The sequence below is a fragment of the Nomascus leucogenys genome, chromosome X (assembly GCF_006542625.1).
Source record: "Nomascus leucogenys isolate Asia chromosome X, Asia_NLE_v1, whole genome shotgun sequence".
In the NCBI taxonomy this organism is placed as follows: domain Eukaryota; kingdom Metazoa; phylum Chordata; class Mammalia; order Primates; family Hylobatidae; genus Nomascus; species Nomascus leucogenys.
The window spans coordinates 74,968,247-74,995,061 of record NC_044406.1 but is presented as its reverse complement, the minus strand read 5'-3'; the positions used below and the strand labels follow the sequence as shown (position 1 = coordinate 74,995,061).

At 35.0% G+C, this 26,815-nt stretch overlaps 1 protein-coding gene and 1 pseudogene across 2 annotated transcripts in view; one reads left to right on the top strand and one right to left on the bottom strand.

The window, feature by feature from the left end:
* DACH2 (dachshund family transcription factor 2) overlaps positions 1-26,815 on the bottom strand; it is a 676,171-nt gene that overhangs the window by 647,059 nt on the left and 2,297 nt on the right. The gene's annotated exons all lie outside the window — the stretch shown is intronic.
* On the top strand, positions 16,289-17,410 carry LOC105738109 (annotated as a pseudogene).

Sequence of the window (26,815 nt, the reverse complement as noted above, 5' to 3'; positions counted from 1 at the left end):
ATTAAGATGCCAGGTGAATGACTGGACAAGCCCCACCAGAGAAAATTTGTTTTCTAGGTAATCAGCAAAGAGTCAAGATTGAGATAGCCAACTTCTCAACTTTGCTCTGCAATGATTTCACATGAGAACCTGATTTAAAGCTTAACTATTTCTTCATTGCCAAACCACCAAGGTCACAGAAATCCCAAGAGTAGTCAAAGACTAGCTATGAGAAGTGGTGACTACAGCAAGAGCTGTTTAAGTAGCTTCCATGTGAGGTTAATAATGAATGACTCAGAAAACAGCAGGTGTTAAAAATATATACTGATTTGGTTTCTGCCACTTTGAATGCATTATGAAGCATCTATAGGTAAAGGATCATGACTATTTCTAAGTTCTTCACTGTATCTAACAGATTTGTAGTACTCTTTATAAGATAGTTATGTGCTGCCACAGGGTGACTACAGTCAGCAATAATTTATTGTACATTTCAGATTAACTAAGAAAGTATAATCGGATTATTTGTAACACAAAGAAAGGACATATGCTTGAGGTGATGGATACCCCATTTACTCTGATGTGATTATTATCCATTGTATGCCTGTATCAAAATATCTCATGTACCCCATTACACACCTAATATGTAGCCACGAAAATAAAAACCAAAAATTTTAAAATAGTAATGTGTTAAAACGAGAGCGAGAACTTAATTTACTCTTCCTGAATACATGACGTACTAATAATATCAACAAACACACCAATAACATTCCCAGTATGAAATCAGTTTATAATAAATTACAATCTTCCATTGGAAAATAATGTTAACACTAAATGATGTAAAGCAAATATATTCAATTATTTGGAAAATGTTATTTTCACAATATTCTTCAGACAGCTTCACTGAAGCACGGCATGCCCATGACAAATCAGAGATTATTAGCATAAATATTCAAACCTTCATATCATGGTGAATGTGGATTAATTTTAAAACAATACCTTCAGTCAAGTTCTCAGAGTTCTTAATTCCAACAACTTTAATTTTTAAATTTTAGAAATTACGAATCATTGTTTAACAACATAAAATCTGATAATATTATTATATATAGTAAAAAATTTTAGATACATTGACCCTCTCTTAATCCTTAGCAATTTCAATAAGCAATGCACACGTAGAGGATACTACCACCACTCTAGCCTTTCAGTTTCTTGACCTCCTCTCCTCCAAAGGTCTTGTCCTCTGCGCTTCAGCCACTCAAGCCCATATCCTAACCTTTGTAATTACCAATAATTGCAACTCTTCCATATTCTTAATTTGGTGCATCCTACTCTCTGACCACCAATATCGCTTTTATTCATTCCTTCTAGTACTCCGACACCAACAATCCTTTGGCCCCTTCTTGGAACTCCAATTCATTGAAAATACCATCACTGCCTCTCACCTCCTTGGTATCTTCTTTCTACCTAAATGATTTAAAATGTATTCTCATTCACTACATCACCTTTTGCATAAACCCTCAATTCTTCTGCCCCTCTTGCTTTGTTATACTGCTTAGCAAAACCACAATTCTCATTAAATACTATTATTTGCCTACTTTGCACCAGTACTGACACAGCTTTATGTGGTGAAATTAAAACACACAATCACATTGACCATTTTGAATTTATGACCACGACCTTAATGGGCACTTAATGTTGCCTGGCAATCATACTAAACTTCTTTTAATAGTTTACTCTAATACTTACCCAGATAGCTATTTCACAGCAATACCTCCTTTCCAATCCTCATTTTGAAATGATGACCTTGTTGCCCATTTCATTGAGAAAATTGAAACAATTAGAAGAGGACTTCCACGGCGACCCAATACTGTATCAACTAGAATCTCCATCTACATACTCTGCCTTCCCACCTGTTAATGTGGATGCACTAATCTTGCTTCTGTCTAAAGGAAGATACTTCTACTTGTCCATCGGATCCCATCCACTCCTATTCAGGAATATCACTTCAGCAGTACTCTTCTTTCATACAACATTAATTTCATTTTTACTTGATTATTCCTAATAGCATATGCTGTTATGTCTTCCATCATCATAAAAAAATAACCTCATGACCCACTCCCCTCACATCCACTGTTTTCACGCTACTTCCTGCCAACCTAAGTTATTTGCTATCTTTGCAGCAAATCCCTGGAAAGAGTTGATACTCCACTTCCTCTCCTCTTATTCTTTCTTAAACACATGCCACTCAAACTTTTCATTCCCACTTCTCTATCAAAACTTTTCTCATCAAGATTACCAATGACTTTCATTGCCACATCCAATTGCCAATTCTCATGTGACTTATTAACAGCATTTGACACAGCTGATTATTCCCTCATTGTGGATATGTTGTTTTTGATTAGCTTTCAGAACATAATTCTCTCTTAGTTTTCCTCTTATCTCACTGGATGTTCTTTGCCAGGTTCTTTGCTGATTCCCCCTCTTCTCTCTGATCTCTTTAGGCCAGTGTGACCCAGGACTCAGTCCTTGAAACTCTACTCTTTTCTATTTACAGTCATTCCTCTCCTAAGCATATATTTCCTGTCCAGACATCTATCCCAAACACTGAACTTGTATATCTAATGCCTACTCTACACCTCTACTCAAAGAGGTAAAAGACACTGGGCATGGTGGTTGACACCTGTAATCCCAGTGCTTTTGGAGGCTGAGGTGGGAGAATCACTTGAGCCCAGGAGTTCAAGACCAGCTTGGGCAACATAGCAAGACACCCTTCTCTACACAAAAAATTAAAAATAATTAACTGGGGATGGTGGCATGTGCCTGTAGTCCTAGCTGCTCAGGGGGCTGAGGCAGGAGTATAAATTGAGCCCAGGAGTTCAAGGCTGCAAGGAGCTATGATCGATCATGCCACTGCACTCCAGCCTGGGCAACACAGCAAGACCCTGTCTCTAAAAAGAAAAAGAAAAGAATTGAAGAAAGCTCTTCAAACATGCTTGTAATTTATATCTAATAGTTTGCATACTGATCCCATAAAGACTACATTTATCTTCACACCTCATCACAGAAGTTTCTTAGTTCAATATTTATTCTACAAATGTTTGCTGAACATCAACTATGGGCAAAAGGCTCTGTCCTATGGAGAATACAAAGATCATCAACCATAGTATCTGAGATCAAGAATATTACAATCTACATAGGGAGATTTTTAAAAATAGGCTGGGCATGGTGGCTAACACCTGTGATCCCACCACTTTGGGAGGTGAAGGCAGGAGGATCGCTTGAGGCCAGAAGTTCAAGAACAGCCTGGGCAACATAGTAAGACTCAAGTCTCTAAAAAATAAATTATTTAAATTACCTGGCCATGGTGATGTTTGCCTGTAGTCCCAGCTACTCAGGAGGCTGAGGCAGGATGATCGCTTGAGCTCAGGAATTCAAGGCTACAGTTAGCGATGATCATGCCACTGCACTCCAGCCTGGATGGCAGGGCAAGACCCTGTCTCAAAAAAAAAAAAAAACAAAAAAACTGTACTCTTGAACTCTGCCCCCTGACCTACTCTACCTCCAGCTTCCCCCTCCCCCAAATGAAGGAAACTTCAGCCTCCCAGTTGCATATGCCGAATTCCTGGAGTTGTTCGTGACTCTTTTCTCTCTCTCTCACCCAGCATCTAATCCATCATGAAGTGCTGTTGGTTCTACCTTCAAAACCTATCCGGACTCTGACCAATTGTTATCACCTCTACTCTACCACTATGGTCTAAGCCATTGCCATCTCTCTCATGGTTCACTGCAATAGCATCCTGCTTCTACCTTTGCCTTATATGAGCCTATTCTCAAGCTAGCCAGAGTGATCCTTTCAAAATCTAAGTCAGATCCTCTTATACTCCTGCTTAAAACACTGCAATAATCCATTTCATTCAGGAAAAAACCAAAGTCTTCAAAATGGCCTAAAAGGATCCATGTGGCCGCCTCCCCAACATTACCATTATGATCTCTTTCCTACTCCATTATGAACACTCTCCCCTCATTCACTCTTGCAGGCTTCTTAACGTTCCTCAAACCTTCCAGGTATGCTCCTGGCTTCTGGTCCAACTTTTCTCTCAGTCTGAGACACTTTCCCCAGATTCGACTTGCCTAACTCCCCTCCCTTTCAAGACTGTGAACAAATCTCACATACTTAATGAAGCCTACAATGCCCATCCTATTTAAAACTGCAACTGACTCCAGTCCTCCCATACTCTTACTTTGCTCTACTTGCTCTATTTTTCCATGGCACTTACCACTTCTAACATGTAATATAATTTCCTACTTTGGTATGTATATTGTTTATTGTCTTCCCACATCCACAATACCATACGCTAGAATATAATCTCTTTTTCAAGGGAAGAGGTCTTTGCCTGTTTCTTTTTAACAGATGTATCCCAAGCACCTAGAAGAGTGCCTGACACAGAGTACACCCAATAACTATTGGATGAGTAAATGAATGAATGGTAATCTTTTTTATATGTGTATATGTTTTCTCTACAATAAGATTTAAATCTTTCTGAAAGCATCCACAGATCCTAGCATAGTATTTTGGACACAAGGGACAATTCATATTTTCTTAGTAACTGGATCCCAGTTTTATACTTAAATTTTATGCTTCAATATTATGCTGTTGTCTCTAAACACTCTCTTGAATTATAAGTCCTTTTACTTTTTCTTTCAAACTATTAAGTTTTTGTTGATTCCCAAAACCTTTCTGTAAATGTATATGGAATTGAGTCTCCATTCAAGGGATCTTTGTTAGTGTATTTCTGAAGACACTATCATTAAAAGGCAGTATTTCCCATCAGGGCATTCACCTTAAAGAAATGACAGTGAAATTCCTGTGTAGTGCTTCTCTCTTCTTCTACTTCGTTTATCCCTAATTCCCACCACTAGATTTTCCATAATTCCCTGACTATATAGAACAATCCACCACCTAATTAAACTTGTTTGCTCAAGCCCATCATTCAAGAGACAGCATAGAGAGGATAACGTACCAGAGACTTAATGTAACAGAAGACTTAGATTCAAGAATTGGCTCTGCCTGTAATAGACTGTGAGGCCTCAGGTAATTCATTTTACTTGCCCACATTTCCATTTTCTCACTTAAATTTCAGATGGGATGAAATTTAAGATTTCAGATGGGATGACCTGCCTCACAGGATTGTTGTGAGAATAACCTCAGATAGTGTGTGAATACACCTTGCAGCCTGGGAACTGCTACAGACCATGAGATACTATTACTTCCTAGAAGCATTGTCGGCTTCATTATCACAATGGATGATGCTGATTTAACATTGAGTAAAAAAAGTCTAAATGAGATTAAGTGATCTCCAAACATGCCTTGTTGTAATTAGCCATTTGTTTATAAAAATTTAGAAAAATTTAGAAATTTCACAACAAAATTATAAAAACAGACGCTTCTAAGGATCATATTTAATGAGCCAGTATACATGAAAGCACTATATAAAGTATAAACCTTGATAGTAATTTAAACTTTCAGATATAGTTTTAGACAAAAGGGTTGTAGTAAATACTTAAACTTTACTTAATTACAAACGTGACAAAAATGCCATGCTAGTGTTCTTGAATTCAAATTGTAATATTCATTAAATAACCTCGAATGCAGTTGTTCAATTACTCCCTGAAATGCAAACTTAGTTAGTACTGAATACAATAAAAACTTCACACGTGCACCCAAAGGCAAATTTTAATCCTTTAAAAAAAAAACAACTCATTCTCAAGGCAAAGCAAGGTAGCCAAATAGAAAGCTCCACAAGTTGACAACTATCTACACAGAAAAAAAACCTTCATAAGAACCAAACATCAAGTGAGCACTCATAGTATCTAATTTTAACTTCATGTCGCTGAAAGAGACACCAAAGAGACAGAAAAAAGCCCTGAATTGCTAATGCTACTCTTCCCCAAGCCCCCAGCAGCAATAGCAGCATGTGGGTCAGAGAGCATCTCTGGGTGCTGGGAGAGGGAGAACACAGCAATTGTGAGGCACTGAACTCAGTGCTGTCATGTTAGAGCAGAAAAATCCCAGACCAAACTCGTCTTACAGCTGCCCATGGAGGGCGCATTTAAACCAGCCCTAGTAAGAGGGGAATCCCCAATCCCAGCTGTCCAAACTTGAGCATCAGCAAACCTCACCAAAGTGAGGGCCAAAGTGCTCTCAGTCTCTAAGTAACCTTGAAAGGCAATCTAGGCCATAAAGACTGCAACACTTAGGCAAGTCCTAGTGCTGAACTAGGCCCAGAGACACGGATGGCGGGTGGTTGCGGGGGAGGGCATGACATACTGAGAGACCAGCTGGGAAAGCCAAAGGAGTGCTGGCATCAGCCCTCCCATAACCCCAGGCTGCATGGCTCCTGGCTCCGAGAGACACCCCTTTCCTTCCACTTGAGGAGAGGAGAGGGAAGAGTGGAAAGGACTTTGTCTTGCATTTAGAATACCAGCTCAGCTACAGCAGGATAGGGCACCATTCACCAGGTGAAAAGAAAATAAATCTTGGGGCCCCAAAATCATTAAACTAAAAGGAAAAGTCAAGCTGGGAGCTGCATAGGGCCAACCAGCCTCCCATTCTATTCAAAGTCATCTCTCTGCTCACTTAGATAGATGCATATCTGATTGCCTCCTTTGAACAGGCTAATCAGAAATTCAAAAGAATGCAACCCTTTGTCTCTTACCTACCTAGCTATGATCTGGAAGTCCCCTCCCTACTTCAAGTTGTCCTGCCTTTCTGGACTGAACCAATGTACCTCTTAAATATATTGATTGAGGTCTCATGTCTCCCTAAAATGTAGAAAACCAAGCTCTGCCCTGATCACCTTGGGCACATGTCATCAGGACCTCCTGAAGCTGTGTCACAGGCACGTGCTTAACCTTGGCAAAATAAACTTTCTAAATTGACTGAGACCTGTCTCAGATATTTTGGGTTAACAACGACAAGCTGACTAAAGAGTCCTTGGGACTTAAGAGAACATCAACAGTAGTCTGGCAGTCCTCCTTGTGGCCTAGGGTGGCAGCAGCTATGGAGTGAGGCTCCTTCGCATTGGCAAAGGGGCACAAAGAATGGGAAAGACTAAGTCTTGTGATTTGAGGGCCAGCTCAGCCACAATACAATAGAACACCAGGTAGACTTCTAAGGTTTTTGACCTTAGTACCTGAATCCCTGACAGCACCTCTGGGCCCACACTAGGCCAGGAAGACCTTGCCGCCCTGAAGGGAAGAACACAGGTCATGCTGGCTTTGTCACCCGTTGAATGTAGAACCCTAGGGCCTTAAGCGAACATAGACAGTAGCCAGGGAGTTGTTACATCCGAAATTGGGTAAGAACCAGTGCTGTGATGACTTCAGATCTGACCCAGTGCAGTCATAGCGGTAGTGGCAACAGGAGTGCTTGTGTCACTCCACCCCTAGCTTCAGATGGCTCAGAACAGACAGAGAGAGAGATGCTTTTTGTTTGGGAAAAAGTAAGAGAAAAGAACAAGAGTCTGTGCCCGGTAATCCAGAAAATTCTCCCAGATCTTGTCCAAGACCATCAAGGCAGTACCTCTACGAGTCTGCAAGAACCACAGCAGTACTAGACTTGGGGTGCCCTTGAAGCAGACACAGCTTAGATCACAACACCCAAGTCTTTTCAAGTGCCTGGAAAGCCATCCTTCTTGGGATGGACAAATAAGCCCAGTGAAGACTACAACAAATACCTAACTCTTCAATACCCACACATCAAAGAACATCTATTAGCATCAACATCATCCAGGAAAACATGACTTCACCAAATGAACTAAATAAGGCACCACGGACCAATTGTGGAGAAACAGAGGTATGTGACCATTAAGATAGAGAATTCAAAATAGCCGTGTTAAGGAAACGCAAAGAAATTCAAGATAATGCAAAGAAGGAATTCAGAATTCTATCAGATAAATTTAACAAAGAAATGAAAATAATCAAGCACAAATTTTTGAGCTGAAAATGCAATTGATCAAGCAGAAGAAAGACTTAGTGAGCTTGAAGACAGGCTATTTGAAAATACACAGAGGAGACAAAAAAAGAGAATACGAAACAATGAAGCACACGTACTGGATCTAGAAAACAGCATTAAAGGGGCAAGTCTAAGAGCTACTGGCCTGAAAGAGAAGACAGGGGTAGAGATAAGGGTAGAAAGTTTATTCAAAAAGATAATGGAGAATGTCTCAAACCTAGAGAAAGATACCAATATCCAAGTACAAGAAGTTATAGAACACCAAGCAGATGTAACACAAAGAAGACTATCTCAATGCATTTAATAATCAAACTCCCAAAGGAAAAAGAAAGGATCCTAAAAGCAGTAAGAGGAAAAAAAATGACATAAAATGGAGCTGCAATATGTCAGGCAGCAGACTATTCAGTGGAAATCTTACAGGCCAGGAGAGAGTGGCAGAACATATTTAAAGGGCTGAAGGAAAAATACTTTTACCATAGAATAGTATATCCAGTAAAAATATCCTTCAAACACAAAGGAAAATTAAAGACTTTCCCAGACAAACAAAAGCTGAGGGATTTCATCAACATCAGACCTATCTTACAAACAATGCTAAAGGGAATACTTCAATCAGAAAGAAAAGAACATTAAAGAACAATAAGTAAGGGTTTGGAAGATACAAAATGCACTGGTAATAATAAGCACACAGAAAAACACAGAACATTGTAACACTGTAAATGTGGTGTGTAAACTACTCTTATCCTAAGTAAAAAGACTAAACAATGAACCAATGAAAAATAATAACTACAACATTTCAAGACACAGTCGGTACAATAAAATAGAAATAGAAACAACAAAAGGTTAAAAGGCAAGGGGACAAAGTTATGGAATAGGGTTTTTATTAGTTGTCTTTTTGTTTTTTTTTAATGCAAAGTGTAGTTTTTTCAGCTTAAAATAATGGGTTATAAGATAGTATTTGCAAAGCTCATGGTAAACTCAAACCAAAAGACATGCAAAAGAGACACAAAAAATAAAAAAGCAAAAAACTGAATTATATCACTGAGAAAGTCACCTTACGAGACGAAGAAAGGAAGGAAAAAAAAAAGACAAGAAAACAAATAACAAAATGACAGAAGCCCTTATCAATAACACTGAATGTAAATAGACTAAACTCTCTGATCAAAACACATAGAGTGTTTGAATGGATGAAAAAACAAGACCCATTGATCCGCTGCCCACAAGAAACACGCTTCACTTATAAATACACACAAAGACTGAAACTAAAGGGATAGGAAAAAATATTCCATGCCAATGGAAATCAAAGAAGCAAGAGAGTCACTATATTTATATCAGACAAAATAAATCTCAAGACAAAAACTATAAAAAGAGACAAGGAAGGTCACTATATAATGATAAAGTGGTTAATTCAGCAAGAGGATATAACAATTGTAAATAACTATGCACCCAATAGTGGAGCATCCAGCCATATAAAGAAAATATGATTAGAGCTAAAGAGAGAGATAAACCCAAATTCAATAATAGCTGGAGATTTCAACACCTTACTTTCAACATTGGGCAGATCTTCCAGACAGAAAATCCAAAACGAAACATCAGACTTAATCTGCACTATAGACCAAATGGATCTAATAGACAATTGTAGAATATTTCATCCAAGAGCTGCAGGATACACATTATTTTCCTCAGCACATGGATCATTCTCAAGGACAGACCATATGTTAAATCACAAAACATGTCTTAAAACATTTAAAAAACTTGAAATAATATCAAACATCTTCTCTGACTACAATGGAATAAAACTAGAAATTAATATCAAGAAGAATTTTGGAAACTATACAAAGACATGGAAATTAAGCAATATACTCCTGAATGACCAGTGGGTCAATAAAGAAATTAAGAAGCAAACTAAAATTGTACTGAAACAAATGATAATAGAACCACAAAATACCAAACTATGGGATTCAGCAAAAGCAATAAGAGGGAAGTTTATAGCTGTAAGTGCCTACATCAAAAAAGAAGAAAAACTTCAAATAAACTATCTAACATTACACCTAAAAGAATTAAAAAAGCAAGAGCAAATCAAACTCAAAATAGTAGAAGAAAATAAATAATGAAAATTAGGAAAGAAATAAAATTGAAATTATAGAAAACAAAAGATCTATAAAACAAAAAAAATGATTTGTTAAACAAAATTGAGAAACCTTTAGCCAGACTAAGAAAAAAAGAGAGAAAATCCCAATAAATACAATTAGAAATGAAAAAAGGAGACATTACAATGGATACTGCAGAAATTCAAAGTATCATTAGTGGCTACTTTGAGCAACTATATGGCAATAAATTGGAAAATCTAAAAGAAATGAACAAATTCATAGATACATACATACCAAGATTCAAACAGAAAGAAATCCAAAACCTGAACAGTTCAATAACAAGTAATGACATTGAAGTAGTAATAAAAATTCCCCCAGTAAAGAAAAACCTGGGACGTGAAGGCTTCACTGATAAATTCTACCAAACATTTTAAAAAGAATGAAACCCAATACTACTCAAACTATTCCGAAAAATAGAGGAGGAGGGAATACTTCCAAACTGAATTTATGAGGCCAGTATTAACCTGATACCAAAACCAGACAAAAACATATCAAAAAATGAAAACTACAATCCAATATCTCCTATGAATTTGATGCAAAAATCCTCAGCAAAATACTATCAAAACAAATTCAGGAATACCTTAGAAAGATCATTCAACATGACCAAATGGGATTTATCACTGGGATGCAAGGCTGGTTCAGCATGTACAAATCAATCGTTTTGACACATCGTATCAACAGAATAAAGAATAAAAATTATGTAATCATTTCAAATAATGCTAGAAAAGCATTTGGTGAGTCCAACATCCCTTCATGGTAAAAAGCCTCAAAAAACTGGGGATAGAAGGAATATATCTCAACATAATAAAAGCCATATATGACAGACCCACAGCTAGTATCATACTAAATGGGGAAAAACTGAAAGCCTTTCTTTTAAGATCTGGAACATGACAATGATGCCCACTGTCATCACTGTTATTCAACATAGTACTGGAAGGCCTAGCTAGAGCAATCAGACAAGAGAAAAATATAGAGGGCAGCCAAATTAAAAAGGGAGAAGTCAAATTATCCTTGATTGCAGATGATATGATCTCATATTTGGAAAAACATAAAGACTCCACAAGAAAGTTGTTAGAACTGATAAACAAATTAAGTAAAGTTACAGAATACAAAATCAATGTACTAATATCAGTAGCATTTCTATATGCCAACAGTGAACAATCTGAAAAAGAAAAAATTCTAAAACTTATGTGGAACCACAAAAGACCCAGAATAACCAAACCTATCCTAACCAAAAAAGCAAAACTAGAAGAGTCTTATTACCTTACTTCAAATTATACTACAGAGCTATAAGGAACGAAAACAGCATGTTACTGGCATAAAAACAGACATATACACCAATGGAACAGAATAGAGAACTCAGAAACAAATTCACAAACCTACAGTGAACTCATTTTCAACAAAGGTGCCAAAAATATACCCTGGGGAAAAGATGATCTCTTCAATAAAGGGTGCTGGGAAAAGTGGAAATGTATACACAGAGGAATGAAACTAGATCCCTACGTCTCACCATATGCAAAAATCAAATCAAAATGGATTAAAGACTTCAACCTAAGACCTCGAACTGTGAAACTGCTACAAGAAAACTTTGGGAAAGATCTCCAGGATATTGGTCTGGGCAAAGACTTCTTGAGGAATACCCCACAAGTATAGGCAACCAAAGCAAAAATGGAGAAATGGGATCACATCCAGTTAAAAAGCTTCTGCACAGCAAAGGATACATTTAACAAAGTGAAGAGACAACTCACAAAATAGAAGAAAATAATTGCAAACTACCCATGTGACAAGGGATTAATAACCAGAATATAAAAGGAGCTCAAACAACTATATATGAAAAAAATCTAATAATCCAATCAAAAAAAATGAGCAAAAGATTTGAGAAGACATTTCTCAAAAGAAGACATACAAATGGCAAACAGGCATATGAAAAGGTGCCCAACGTCATTTGTCATCAGAGAAATGCAAATCAAAACTACAATGAGATACCCTCTCACCCCAATTTAAATCGCTTATATCCAAAGGACAGGCAATAATAAATACTGGTGAAGATGTAGAGAAAAGGGGACCTTCGTACATTGTTGGTGGAAATGTAAATTAGTACAATAACTATGGAGAACAATTTGGAGGGTCCTCAAAAAACTAAAATTTGAGCTACCATATGATCCAGCAATACCACTGCAGAGTATATACACAAAAGAAAGGAAACCAGTATATCGAAGAGATACCTGCACTCCCTTGTTCATTGCAGCACTGTTTACTATAGCTAAGATTTGGAAGCAACCTAAGTTCCATCAAGAGATGAATGGATAAAGAAAATGTACACAATTGCCCCAAAAAGAATAAAATACCTACGAATACAGTGAACCAGGGAGGTGAAAGATCTCTACAATGAGAATTACAAAACACTGCTCAAAAAAAATCAGAGAAGATACAAATGGAAAAACATCCCATGCTTATGGGTCCAAATAATCAATATCATTAAAATGGCCACAACGCCCAAAGCAATTTACAGATTCAGTGCTATTCCTATCAAACTACCAATGACATTCTTCACAAAACTAGAAAAAAAACGATTTTAAAATTCATATAGAACCAAAAAAGAGCCCAAATAGCCAAGGCATTCCTAAGCAAAAAGAACAAAGCCTGAGGCATCACATTACCCAACCTCATACTATACTACAGGACTACGGTAACCAAAACAGCATGATACTGGTACAAGAACAGACACACAGACCAATGGAACAGAATACAGAACCCAGAAATAAGGCCGCATACCTACAACCACCTGATCTTCGACAAACCTGACGAAGACAAGCAATGAGGAAAAGACTCCCTATTCAATAAATGGTGCTGGGATAACTGGCTAGACATATGCAGAAGACTGAAGCTGGACCCCTTCCTTACACCATATACTAAACTCAACTCAGGATGGATTAAAGACTTAAATGTAAAACCCAAAACTATTAAAATCCTGGAAGACAACCTAGTCAATACCATCCTGAACATAGGAACGGGCAAAGATTTCATGACAAAGACACCAAAGGCAATCGCAACAAAAGCAAAAATTGACAAGTGGAATCTAATTAAATTTAAGAGCTTCTGCACAGCAAAAGAAACTATCAACAGAGTAAACAGACAACCTACAGAATGGGAAAAAATATTCACAAACTGCATTTGATAAAGGTAATATCAAATATCTATAAGGAACTTAAACAAATTCACAAGAAAAAAAAAACACCCCATTAAAAAGTGAGCAAAGGACCTGAACAGACACTTTTCAAAAGAAGACAGACATGTGGCCAACAAGCATATGAAAAAAGCTCAATATCACTGATCATTAGAGAAACCAAATCAAAACCACAATGAGATACCATCTCACACCAGTCAGAATGGCTATTACTAGAAAGCAAAAAATAAATAAATAACATGCTGGCGGGGTTGCGGAGAAAAGGGAACACGTATACACTGTTGGGCAGATTGTAAATTAGTTCAACCATTGTGTAGAACAGTTTGGTGATTCCTCAAAGAGCGAAAAGCAGAACTACCATTCGACCCAGCAATCCCAGTACTGGGTATATAACCAAAGGAATATAATTTGTTTTATTATAAAGACACATGCACATGTCTGTTCATTGCAGCACTATTCACAATAGCAAAGACATAGAATCAACATAAATGCCCATCAATGACAGAAGTTGATAAAAAAGTGATACATATACACCATGGAATATTATGCAGCCATAATAAAGAATGAGATTGTGTCTTTTGTGGGAGGCTGGAGGCTATTATCCTCAGCAAACTAACGCAAGAACAGAAAACCAAATACCACATATTCTCACTTTTAAGTGGGAGCTAAATGATGAGAACTCATGAACACAAAAAGGTAAACAACAGACATTGGGATATACTTGAGTGGGGAGGTGGGAGGAGAAAGAGAAGCAGAAAAGATTATTATTGGGTACTGGGCTTAATTCCTGGGTGATGAAATAATCTGTATAACAAATCCCAGTCACATGAGTTTACCTATGTAACAAACCTTCACAGGTATTCCTGAACCTAAAATAAATATTAAAAAAAGAAAATGTGGTACATAAACACACTGGAGTACTATTATCCATAAAAAAGAGTGAGTGGATATCCAACAACATGCATGGAACTGAAGATCATTATGCTAAGTGAAATAATCCAGGCACAGGAAGACACACATCACATGTTCTCACTTATTTGTGGGATCTTAAAATCAAAACAATTGAACTAATGGACACAGAAAGTAGAAGAATGGTTACCAGAGGCTTGGAAGAATAGTGAGGGGCTGGAAGGGAAGGTGGGGATGGTTAATGGGTACAAAAAAAAATAGAGGGAATGAATAAGACCTACTATTTGATAGTACAATAGGGTGACTAGAGTCAATAAGAACTTACCTGTACTTTTTAAAATAACTTAGAGTGTAATTAAATTATTTGTAAGTCAAAGAATAAATGCTTGAGTGGATGGATACCCCACTCTCCACGATGTGATTATTTCACATTGCATGCCTATATGAAAATATCTCATGTACCCCATAAATACATACATCTACTATGTAACCACAAAAATTTTAAAAAATAACTTAAAAATAAACTTTTACCTAAAAAAAGTATATACAAAAATATAAATAATTTATTCTCAACATGTTTCAAAAATGTGCTATGGCAAGCTAGAATCAATCAAACAGAACAGGAATAGTAAGAACATTTACCAAGGATATGTAAATGGACACTTTATAATTTTTTAATTAAAGTAACATTTACAAGAATACTAAATGAATATTACTTTAATACAACATGTATACAAATGTTTTATTAAGGTTTTTAATGCCACCTCAAATGGAATAACATTTCTACATTTTGCCTTCGTGTTTTTTTCTTTTTATTCACAGCTAATATTTGTATGTCCTTTGTTCCTGTTCATTATTAATCTGATTAATCTTACCACTAAAATGAAGACAATTAAAAGGGATAATTCATTCAAGAACTCTATGGATATGCCTTTATCAGTACACTCTATACTGCCTACTTCCCACCTATCAGTTAGTTCCTGGTCTATTCTCTGTTTACATTAGAAACATTTTCTCATCAAGTTTTCTCCACCCTTTTTTAGCTTCATTCCTTTGTTCATTCCCAAATAGAACTCCATCAATGCTAACATGACCCAAATATAGTCCACCTGTCTATAAAATCAAGAGGCTTCCTAACTAAACAGAAAACTAAATTATCGAGCTTCACTGCCCCTTCTTTGAAGGAATATGAATCCATATGGGACAAAGGCTTTTACATATTTCCCACTAATGTAGAGAAAGACCTCAAAAAAAGGAATTCTTGGATTTTATTTACATTTAAAAACTGAGAACCATCTTGGAAACAAAAAAACAAAAATTAAAAGAAAAAGAAACAAAACACCAAACTGAATACACAGCATATCTGTCATTCAATTCAATGAGACTAAACTGTAAAGAATAATTAAAGCTTTAGGCTGCTCTGCCTATGGAGTAGTCATTCCTTTATTCCTTTACTTTCTTGATAAACTTGCTTTCACTTGAAAACAAGGAAGAATAATAAAAGTTTTAGATTGTGGCAGAATAGGGATCATGTAAACATCATACGACTTTATAAAAAAGAACATGCCTCTAAAATAACAAAAACCTGTCAGTCCTCTAGCATGACAAGGAACAACCCAAAAGAACTGCAAATGTAAGAATGTGGCTATATCAAATGTACATATACCAATTAAACAATGGAGCAGTTACTACTCTCTTCAGAGGTCACAATGTTCTATACGTGCCCATCATCAAAATGACTGCTCTTGACAGGATATAATCAGCATCAAGACTATATAATGTTCCTTTTCTTAATTGCAAGCTGAAAATCAATTAATTATTCTCTTCACAGAGTAAAAACGCTTCACAAAAATCTGATTTAGAGTTATATTCATCAATGCGTTCTAACCCAAAGCTATAATTCCTCTGGTGTCAAGAAATTTTTATTTAACTGAAGGAAGACGGTTATTTAGGGGTTCTAAACACAGGAAGGTGTGTTAAAGTCAACAACTGGCCTCATGTAATTTGCCAGGTTTTGATCTGCTAACACCTGTAATGACTACTGTATCCATTAAGAACGTGATTACAGGGACATCTCAGGTTGACTGTGCTGTCCTGATTGTTGCTGCTGGTGTTGGTGAATTTGAAGCTGGTATCTCCAAGAATGGGCCGACCAGTGAGTATGCCCTTCTTGCTTACACACTGGATGTGAAACAACTAATTGTTGGTGTTAACAAAATGGATTCCACTGAGCCACCCTGCAGCCAGAAGAGATATGAGGAAATCGTTAAGGAAGTCAGCACTTACATTAAGAAAACTGGCTACAACCCTGACACAGTAGCATTTGTGCCAATTTCTGGTTGGAATGATGACAACATGCTGGAGCCAACTGCTAACGTGCCTTGGTTCAAGGGATGGAAAGTCACCTGTAAAGATGGCAATGCCAGTGGAACCATGCTGCTTGAGGCTCTGGACTACATCCTACCACCATCTCGTCCAACTGACAAGCCCTTGTGCCTCGCTCTCCAGGATGTCCACAAAATTGGTGGTATTGGTACTGCACCTGGTGGTCAAGTGAAGACTGGTGTTCTCAAACCCGGTACGGTGGTCACCTTTGCTGCAGTCGATTTTACAACTGAAATAAAGTCTGTTGAAATGCACCAGGAAGCTTTGAGTGAAATAAAATAAAGCTTTGAGTGAAATGAAATAAAGCTTTATTCCTGGGAACAACGTGGGCTTCAATATCAAGAATGTGTCTGTCAAGGACGTTCGTTGTGGCAACATTGCTGGTGACAGCAAAAATGGCCCACCAATGAAAGCAGCCAGCATCACTGCTCAGGTGATTATCCTGAACCATCCAGGCCAAATCAGTGCTGGCTATACCCCTGTACTGGATTGCCACATGGCTCACATTGCATGCAAGTTCGCTGTACGAAGGAAAAGATTGATCACTGTTCTGGTAAGAAGCTGGAAGATGGCTCTAAATTCTTGAAGTCCGGTGATGCTGCCATCATTGATATGGTTCCTGGCAACCTCATGTGTATTGAGAGCTTCTCAGACTATCCTCCTCTGGGTCACTTTGCTGTTTGTGGTATGAGACAGACAGTTGCTGTGGGTGTCATCAAAGCAGTGGACCAGAAGGCTGCTGGAGGTGGCAAGGTCACCAAGTCTGCCCAGAAAGTTCAGAAGGCTAAATGAATATTATCCCTAATATCTGCCACCCCAGTCTTAATCAGTGGTGGAAGAAGAGTCTTTGAACTGTTTGTTTCAATGGGCCATGTAAGTTTAATAATAAAAGACTGGTTAATGATAACAATGCATTATAAAATCTTGAGAAGGAAGGGAGAATGTTTTGAGGACCACTTTGTTTTTTTTGTTTTTTTTACATGTGGCAGTTTTAAGTTATTAGTTTTTAAAATCAGTACTTTTTAATGGAAACAACTTGATCAAAATCTGTCACATAATTTTGAGACCCATTAAAAGAGTTTAATGAGAAAAAAGTAAATAAAATTTAATATTAGAATAAGTAAAATATATTTAGACAGGTAAATATGCTGAGAACATTTTATAATGCACTGCAAAGCCAAATCAATGTTATTTTAATTTTCCACGTTTTTGAATTATATGTATTGTTTACTCTTCCTTCCTCTAATGTAGGTTAGCTGAGAGTTAACCATGAAACAGTAAAACTCAACCTAGATAATCTGGAGATGAGACAATAAGAATGTGGCAAGTTCTTAGTATCACCACTTCCCCTGATAACGAGCCTTGCACATACTAGGTGCTTACTAAATATTTGTTGAAATGAATTGAATTGGAAAATATCATGTTTAAAGTGAATATGCTAATTGGCTTATAAAGTGAGAACTAAAGATTGTATGCTTTGCATAAAATGTACTATGGAGTAATTTTTTTCTATGAGCAAATTCCCCTTTTGCATATCTCAGATAAAAACCTAGAGGGAACTCACAGATTTTTCTACAAAATAAATTTAGAAGTTTAGCAGATTACAGGATATTTTCAAAGCAGCAAGCTTAACAGTAACATTAAACATTTAATTATACGTGTTTGCAAATAATCTGGTTTTGTGAAGTTATTTACATTTAAATATAACATATTTAAGGGTCAATGTACTCTGGATGAACAAAAATAAACAACTCTCATCTCTGTTTTAATTTTTGGCATAATATTGTATAGGACCACATGCAAAGCAAATGATGCTCTAAGATTGAGGATCTTACTAGTTTAAAACTCTTAGCACAAATCAAAGCAAGCTTTTTAACATAAATTTTTTAAAAGTCCACAGTTGCGTGTTTTATAACAAAAACATGTGTCTCACGGATTGATTAACTTTATGAATTTTAAGAATTCATATCCCTTTTAACAAATATATATCATATAAAGTCACTAAGGTCAATTAACTATAGTCATTCTTAAGTGGAAATACATGTTTTATTTCATGCTCCTTTTATGTGTACTTTATAAGATAAGAACACTTTCTGCACTCATAAAACTAAAACCTTGTTTTGTATCTTAATAACTGACTATTTTTAGTTGGACTTTTCTGGTATAATTCTAAAGACTGAAAAAGAGTCTAATGTTTACTGATATAATGCATGAGGCAGATATGGGAAAGGAAATTTAAGGATTATTCAATAATAGATGTGGCAAAATTTTGTAATCTCAAACATTTCATAATTTAGTAAATATAATAGGAGGGATAATACGGCTTATACACCCTAAGCTAACGATAGGATGATGGTAGTCTGTATGGTCCATGAAAGAACAGACTGTTTTGTTCATTTCGTTCACAGCACCTAGCACCTAGACCACTGCCTGGCACCACAAAGAATACCCTTAATAAGTGCTGGATAGACACACACACACACACACACACACACACAGGCTATCATAACAAATCTAATCATGAGCGATCAAAATGGTTGTGAAGAAGTTTTTATTTAAATTCCAATAATTAGATAGATAGACATGAATTTTCCAAATGTCTACAGCTTAAAGACAATACAGCAAAAGACATACTCACTGGTTGCCACTGCACTCCCGCCTGGGTGACAGAGCCAGACCTTGTCCCAAACAAAAAAAACACACACACACACACAAAACCCATACTCACTGCCGTCTAACTTATGTCCTCTGGGGAGGTCAACTTGAGGTTTGGTAATTAAACTTCCTTGGATTGAACCCAAAAAGGGAACCATATCATAATGCATCCCATCTTATCATCAGTAGTGTTATATAGAGCAAGTCTTCAGTGTCTGCACATTTACTATCATTTTGGAATGATCAAGGCTTTGACTACATATATAATATTTTATGGATGATCTTTTTTATCATATTAAAGTTTTTATATAGTTTCTATGAATTTAGTATGCTTTAATATGGCATTAAACTCAAGATTCTTAAAATAGGTACTATGTAATTGCACCTACATACCCTACTACCAAAGGCCATTAAGAGATAGTATAGTCTTATATGATAATTACATATGCTTTCAAAACGTTTTTACTTCAGTATAGCAGGATATCTCATAATGTATACATAACATACATAATGCATTAACAGTATAATAAAAATAAATTTTTCTAAATACTGTTCGTAAAAATAAATACATAATTAATATTGTTTGTGATGGTAGTACTATACTTTTTAGACAAACATGAGAGATAGACTTCTCTCAAAATAACTGAAAGCTCAGAAACTAACATATTGCTGTAAGCTGTAATGGTTATAACTGTTAATCCAATACACCTTTTATACAAACCCATAAACACATGAGTGGAAAAATAGCACAGATGTTCATCTCTAATGCAATTTCCATTCAATTTCCTAAGTGCGGTCCCTGTGTGCAAACTAGCTTAACGTTATGTTTAGCTTGCAAATTCTTTTAATAAATAATGAATGCAATAAAACTAGATCAATGGCAAGCTGAGAAATCATAAAAAAAAAAAGGCTTTTGTGTTCAGGCTGTTGCCCATTTCAAACTTTAATCCGGCGACAGATCAATATTACTTTTTTCTTTTTAACCCATCACATAAATAGCAGATAGACTAAATGTAGCCCAAATGCTGTTACTAGCTAGTAGTTGCCAGCAACCTGATAAGATCACTGTACACAATTGCAATCGAATGCTATATACCTTTGTATACACACTACATTACACACCATTAAACAGTCAATTTGTTTAAAAATAAAAAGATTATATAGCAATAAAAATACTGTGGCTTATTATTTTTTAAACTTTCCTGCACCATATATTTTTTCCAGTAGTATAATTACAAAGTTTCCACCACAATTTGCTCTAATAAACAAAGTAATTGTAATGGGTCAAAATAGTACACAGATACGAGTAGTTTCAACTTCAGGGTTCCTAGATTAAAGGAAATTTTACTCTTCAAAATTAATTACACCTGAAAGAACTAAGTTATTCTTTTAAATGGGTGGTGAGGACGATACTTCATGCAAATTTGAGTTTCCATTGGATTGGGTCTTAAGATTATTCAGGAAAAAAATCAAATCATTCTTTTTAACATGTATTTGTATTCTATTCACAGACTAGAAAGAAGGGAGGAAAACCCTCTTTTTACCACCTCGTTTTGAATACGCATGCATTTACTGTTTGAAAACAGGATCACAAGTCAACTGCCACAAGGGTTAGTGCTCATATCAAGTAGTATAAATCTAGATCACCAATAATGATTTTATGGTCTTAGGCTCACTTTATTTATTAATTCTTGCTTTTTCATAATATTTGAGCATCTCTACTGGGTTTTCACCTAAGGGAAATATCAAGAAGTCATACTTGCTTTGAAGATATACTTCATTTCAAATATTCTAAGTTCATATATTAGATTTTGATACCTTTACATGTGTATTTGTGAAAGGTTTATGGCATGATTACAAATTGTTTTATATTGGATTTAAAGTTTCAGGATTAGTATATCTTCAATAACTGCATACTTTGTTTAACTATTTCTTACCTTTTGTTAAGGAACGTCATATACTGCAAAGAATTCTGATAAGAGGAATAAATGTGTGTATATGTGTATGCATGGTTGTATTCATTCAACAAATGTGAATTAAGTGTCTAATATACACAGAATATTAGGCTTAATGAACCTTTTCAAAGAACATTACTGGAGTTAAAAATGACTCCTCAGAAATTATTATTATATACCCAAGGTTTTGTTTTATGTAACAAATTCAGTTCTTTTTTAAGGATACCATGATAGGTATCGATAAAGATATCTTTTTCTTAAAATATATTCAGTTTTGCATAAAAGGATTTGTGTTACTTCTTAAATATTATCACCAATTTTAACATACAAATTTAGTGTTGAAGAAGGATGTGGTGAGATATCACCATAAAGGCATTTAAACATTTTAAAGAAAAATTGAAAAAAAAGTTAACTATTGTCCATAATTTACTGAAGTTCATTTTCAACTTTTCTTTAAACTCTACCATAGATAATAGTATATGCATCATAAACATCCGACATTAGCCTAACCGCTGGAGATACAATTTTTCCTGAATTTGAGATCTAAACAGTATCATTTAACGGTGTTTACTGTTTTCCTATTCTAATAAAGGTAGGAATAAAATTATGATTAAGGAATACTGTATAGGCTTTCAAAGAGGATCTACTTCTAAAAACTGATTTTTAAAATATATATTCTTCAGAAAGCTGAATAAGAGAAAATTTGAACCTCCTTTTTAAAATTTGCATTTTCAAATATCAGACTAACTGAAAAGTTATATCACCTACAATATTAAATTCAAAATATTTCACATCAATTGACAGCATTGTTTCTCTCTCAGAATCAAAGAAACAAAGCCATGGGTTAAATGAAATGAAGTATGGTAGTTACGATATTTAATGCAGGTAAGTAATAAATTTCACTAGCATTATATCAAAGTTCCTTTTGGTGACCATATGCTTTTCTATAGTTTAAGAAATTAAACTATAAAAGTAGCATTTATTGCTACTGGATAATTTATGATTTACAAATAATTACCCAGAATATAAATATATTAAAATGAAATAAACTTTCCTGGGATTTTCAGCATTATAAAGTGAATAAATGATGAATACACAATGGACAGGCTGTCTCCTTTCTACTAAAAAAAAATATTAAATCCTGAAGGGGTTCTAAATCCCTTCATAAGAGTATATTGCAGCTGCATTAAGCCAACAAAAAGCTTATTAGTAAGGATTTAAAAACTAACACCCTTCTGTAATCAATTTGGATACAGTATTATTCTATTTATAGTGACACTTTCAATGTGTCCCAATCATATATTACTAATTCTCATTTTTCCTTCTATGATTAAATATTAATGTAGAGGCACTATTAAGCAGCTACACTATATTTAGGTTTTAATATGTTGATTTCCACCATTTTGGAATAGTTCACAATATAGCATGAGTATTGAGACTCTTTCCCATGAAAAATCTTAAGATTGATTTGGTATTTTTCTCTGATTCTCAAATAAAATAAATTTAGTTGTTCTAGCAGAAAATGGAAAAAGGGATGCCGCCACTTTAAAAGCTTCAATCTCTTTGACATTGCTGGCAGTGTATGGGAACATTAATGCATCTGTCATGATAACAAGCTAAGAATAACATCTAGACATCAAACCGAGCAGAGAATCCATCTGAAGTGATTCATTCAGATCTGTCTCATTGATTTATTAAACACAGGGCAACATCTGCAGCCTCACAGAGCCGCTTGGTGAAATTAATGCAAGATCAATTCAAATGGAAAAAAGTGTAAAAGAGATAAATCAAAACACAATTTGCATGCAGTTCCACAATCAGGCTTATTGGGTGCAAATGCTCAATTTCCCTTCCAAAGCAAATGTGTTTAAATGTTGTTTTATCTTTTTAGAATTGTGTGATCTGAAGTGACAGTGAAGAGTTTTGCAGGTTGAGATGGTGAAAGGGAAGAAAAGGAGGAAATAAATGCAACCAAAGGCTTTTTTAATATGCAACAAGAATATCATTAATACCTAATTGTTTTGCTTTGAGGGAAAGGTTTGATGTCTTTTTCACAAAAACATAATATTTTCAGTTTTGGATCAATTAGGATGGTTTTAATACATATTTAAAATGTATAGAGTAGATAACCCCAAATCATTTGTATCTCTAAATGCATAAGATAAAGTGTCACTGGAGAGCTAGATTACCAACTGAAATATAACATGTTGTGATTAGGATTTTCACAATTATATTTGTCTGCTAGAAGCATGTTAAAGACATCTATGAATGTCATTAAGACAAAATAAGGTTACCTAAGAAAGCATCAAATAATTCAAACTTGATATCTTCTATAGGTACTAGGTACTTCCTGTGTAAAACCATATAAAACATTAATGTCTGAAGACCATCATGTCCTAATTATTTATTGACATCCATGTGCTATACATTGAGGATAATATGATACATAAAAATCCAAAGATATACTGCATCATGTCATGGATCATTTCTTTAATGTAGTATCCATCACCTAATAAATGAGTGAGGCGCATATGAATACCAGCTAAAGTAGTTAAATACAAAACTGTTGGTTATTCAGAAGCGTATATTGAAAATGAATGTAAACATGGAAAGTCTATGCTCATAAAGGACAGAGCATTGTTGACCATGTGGCTGCTTTTAACAGACAATATGACTATCTTTTCATCGTCCTATAGAATAAAATGTGCATTTACTACACAGATTCTTTTCTAAAACGTTTTTATCATTACTGAAAATGTAAGCCATACAAAATATTAGCTCAGGAAAGTGATTCAAGTTTTGCAAAAATTTGACATTGCCTAATTGTAAATGTAAAACATAAATTTTCAAAGTAAATTATGCTACTCTGTATGGATCATGAACTATAAAGTACTCATCAAGTGTGACTACCAAGCCAAACTCATTGAGTGCTCATAATAACCATATTTCTAGTATTTGAAAATAGTTTTAAAATGTTGTAAAATGTGCTTTGATATTAAAAATCTCTTTAATATAAAAATGTTCTGTTTATATACTATCAAAATAACAAGAAACTACAATTGGAAATTTTAACTTTAAAAACTGAATTCTATTTGTTTGAATATATGTTGAATCCTGTCTCCAAATGCATTACTAAAATGTTTTCTTAATCATACTTTCTTGTTTCAAGCACTCATTTAACTCTAAATGACCGAATAACATTTAATCAGTTGGTCCTCAAACAAAATTAAATGCTGGTCATGAAATCTGACAATATTTTACTTTTATATTGATAGGTAGGTAAAAAGATAAACACTAAAATCTATTGATTGTTTAGTAATTTTCATATTTAGGAAAAACAATTTTTAATTTACTGTTTTACTGCTGCATTAAACTTAGGAGAATTTAGTAAGAAAAATCTATTGCATAAGAGTGAAAATTGTCAACATTTACTTTCTAAACCTGCCTGTTCTCTCTGGTATTAAAAACTCTAAGTTTTCTTGCACAAAATATTAAACAGAAATCACAGTGCTTTATCTGCAAAAACAAAATCCAAAACAGTATAGTAATTTTTCCCATTTAGTGTTGATTATTTTTATCATCATTTAAAAAATAATCCTCAAAATCATATCCTTATAATTAATTTTAGAAGTTAACAGTCATGAAGGAAAAATGCTGTACAGTTCTTTGAAATTACAGTGATGTAAACCTTGACTTGTTGAACAGAACAATGAATGGTCAAGAGTTTTAATCTCACTACCTCTCTAGTAGTTGAAGCAGATATTATTTCTTAACAATTTCTAGGAAGACAACTGAATATTTTGAAAATTGGCTAACAACAAAATAGTTAATATAAGGCACTGGTAGTTCTTGCTGTGAGTTTCAGTACTATCAAAGAAACAATTATGTATATATTTTACTCATTCATTTTTCTTCAGTGCACATAATGGGCACTGAAGCAAATCAAAATGTCACTTAGTGGCAATACCTTAAGGTCTTTGAAAATGACCAATTTGAAAACAATCCATTTTGTGTGTTCTGGGATAGCGTAGAAAGCATTCCAAATGCTCTAAGTCAGGACTTGTACTCTTCCCCACATACTCAACAGAGAGGGGAAGAAATATTTATTATACAGGAAGAGAAAATTGCCAATGACACCATTACAAATAGGCCTTCCATTCAACAACATATTATGAACATTTATCCATCAAGCGATGAAGATGAATCTCTTCTTTGAAATAAGAATAGTGTTTAAGAGTTTCTATTCTCTAAACATTTACTTTTTCCTTGCACTTCCCTCCCTGATCTTAGCTAGAAGCACTAAGAAGTCATGAGTCCTGAAGGACAATCCTCTTTAGCCAGATCTCCAATGGTGCATCACTCATCTTGGGGCATCTCTATAAGCTCTTCTGTTCCATCTTTCACTCTGTCTCAAGGCATCACTCTGCTCTTTTCCTGCATTTCTACTCTCTCACTGGCCTCGAGTCTCATCTACCTTACTTTGTCTCTCTTGGACCTCTTTCCTATTTACATCCCTTACCTTTCTTTTCACTGAATAGAAAAGTCACAGAAATAATGTTGATCTAAAAATTTCACAATTTTCTTTAAAAATTCAGATTTTGGGAGTAACTTAAAGTATACATTTCTGTAAATAATCTTACCTAAGGTCATAAAGCATTTATTAAATGCATTATTATATTTTGCAATTTTAATAATGTGGTTAGGAGGGCACTTCGAATCAGTAAAATTTGTTGATATCATTTTATCATTAATTAGATTTTTCCCAGAAATTGTGGTTGTCTTCTATCTAAAATTGCAATTTAGGTGTGCTTCTAGTAGTTTTCCTCATCTTCACTGATGCATTGCATTCATAGAATATACTTCATAAATTTTTACAATTAATAAAATTGCAATACTTGTAACACAGTTTTAAAATATTAATATAATAAACCAAATACCCATAAAGAAAAGAAAATGCAATAGAAGGCACATGAATCACATCACAGATCTATTTCTTCCCACGTATTTAATATTTCTCTATCACCTTTATACACACACATACACAAAAACAATTCACACACACAAAAAGTTACTATTGCTGTGATAAGCAGTAAATAAAAGCTAATTCGATAAAAATAATAACCTAAAAATACATGGTATAACAGGGTCCAAAAATATTACAAGATCACCTGCCTCTGGATTTCTTTTTTTTAGTAAGTGGCTCTAATAAAAATTAGGAAAAGTTTCCATTTATAGAGAAAAGTATCAAAATCATATTAAAATACTAATCTATTTATTTGAAAATCATGGTCATAGGTTTTTCTCAAGAATGTGCAAATTAATTGAGGAAGGAAGAATTTCCTAAGTGTAATAATTGCTCCACTTTAAGAATGGGCATTTTTAGAGATGGGAGAGGGGGAAGAGAGAAAGAATACGGATGGGGAGATGAGAGACTGATAAATAGAGAGAGTTAATAAGAGAATAGGTTTTCATGTCTGCAATTATTTAAATGTTTGAGTGTTTTTGGATGGCAACAAATGAATTAGATGGCCACTATCTGAGGTCTCTTGTAACCTTTTTAGTTTGTGTACTAATAAAATGCTTTGTA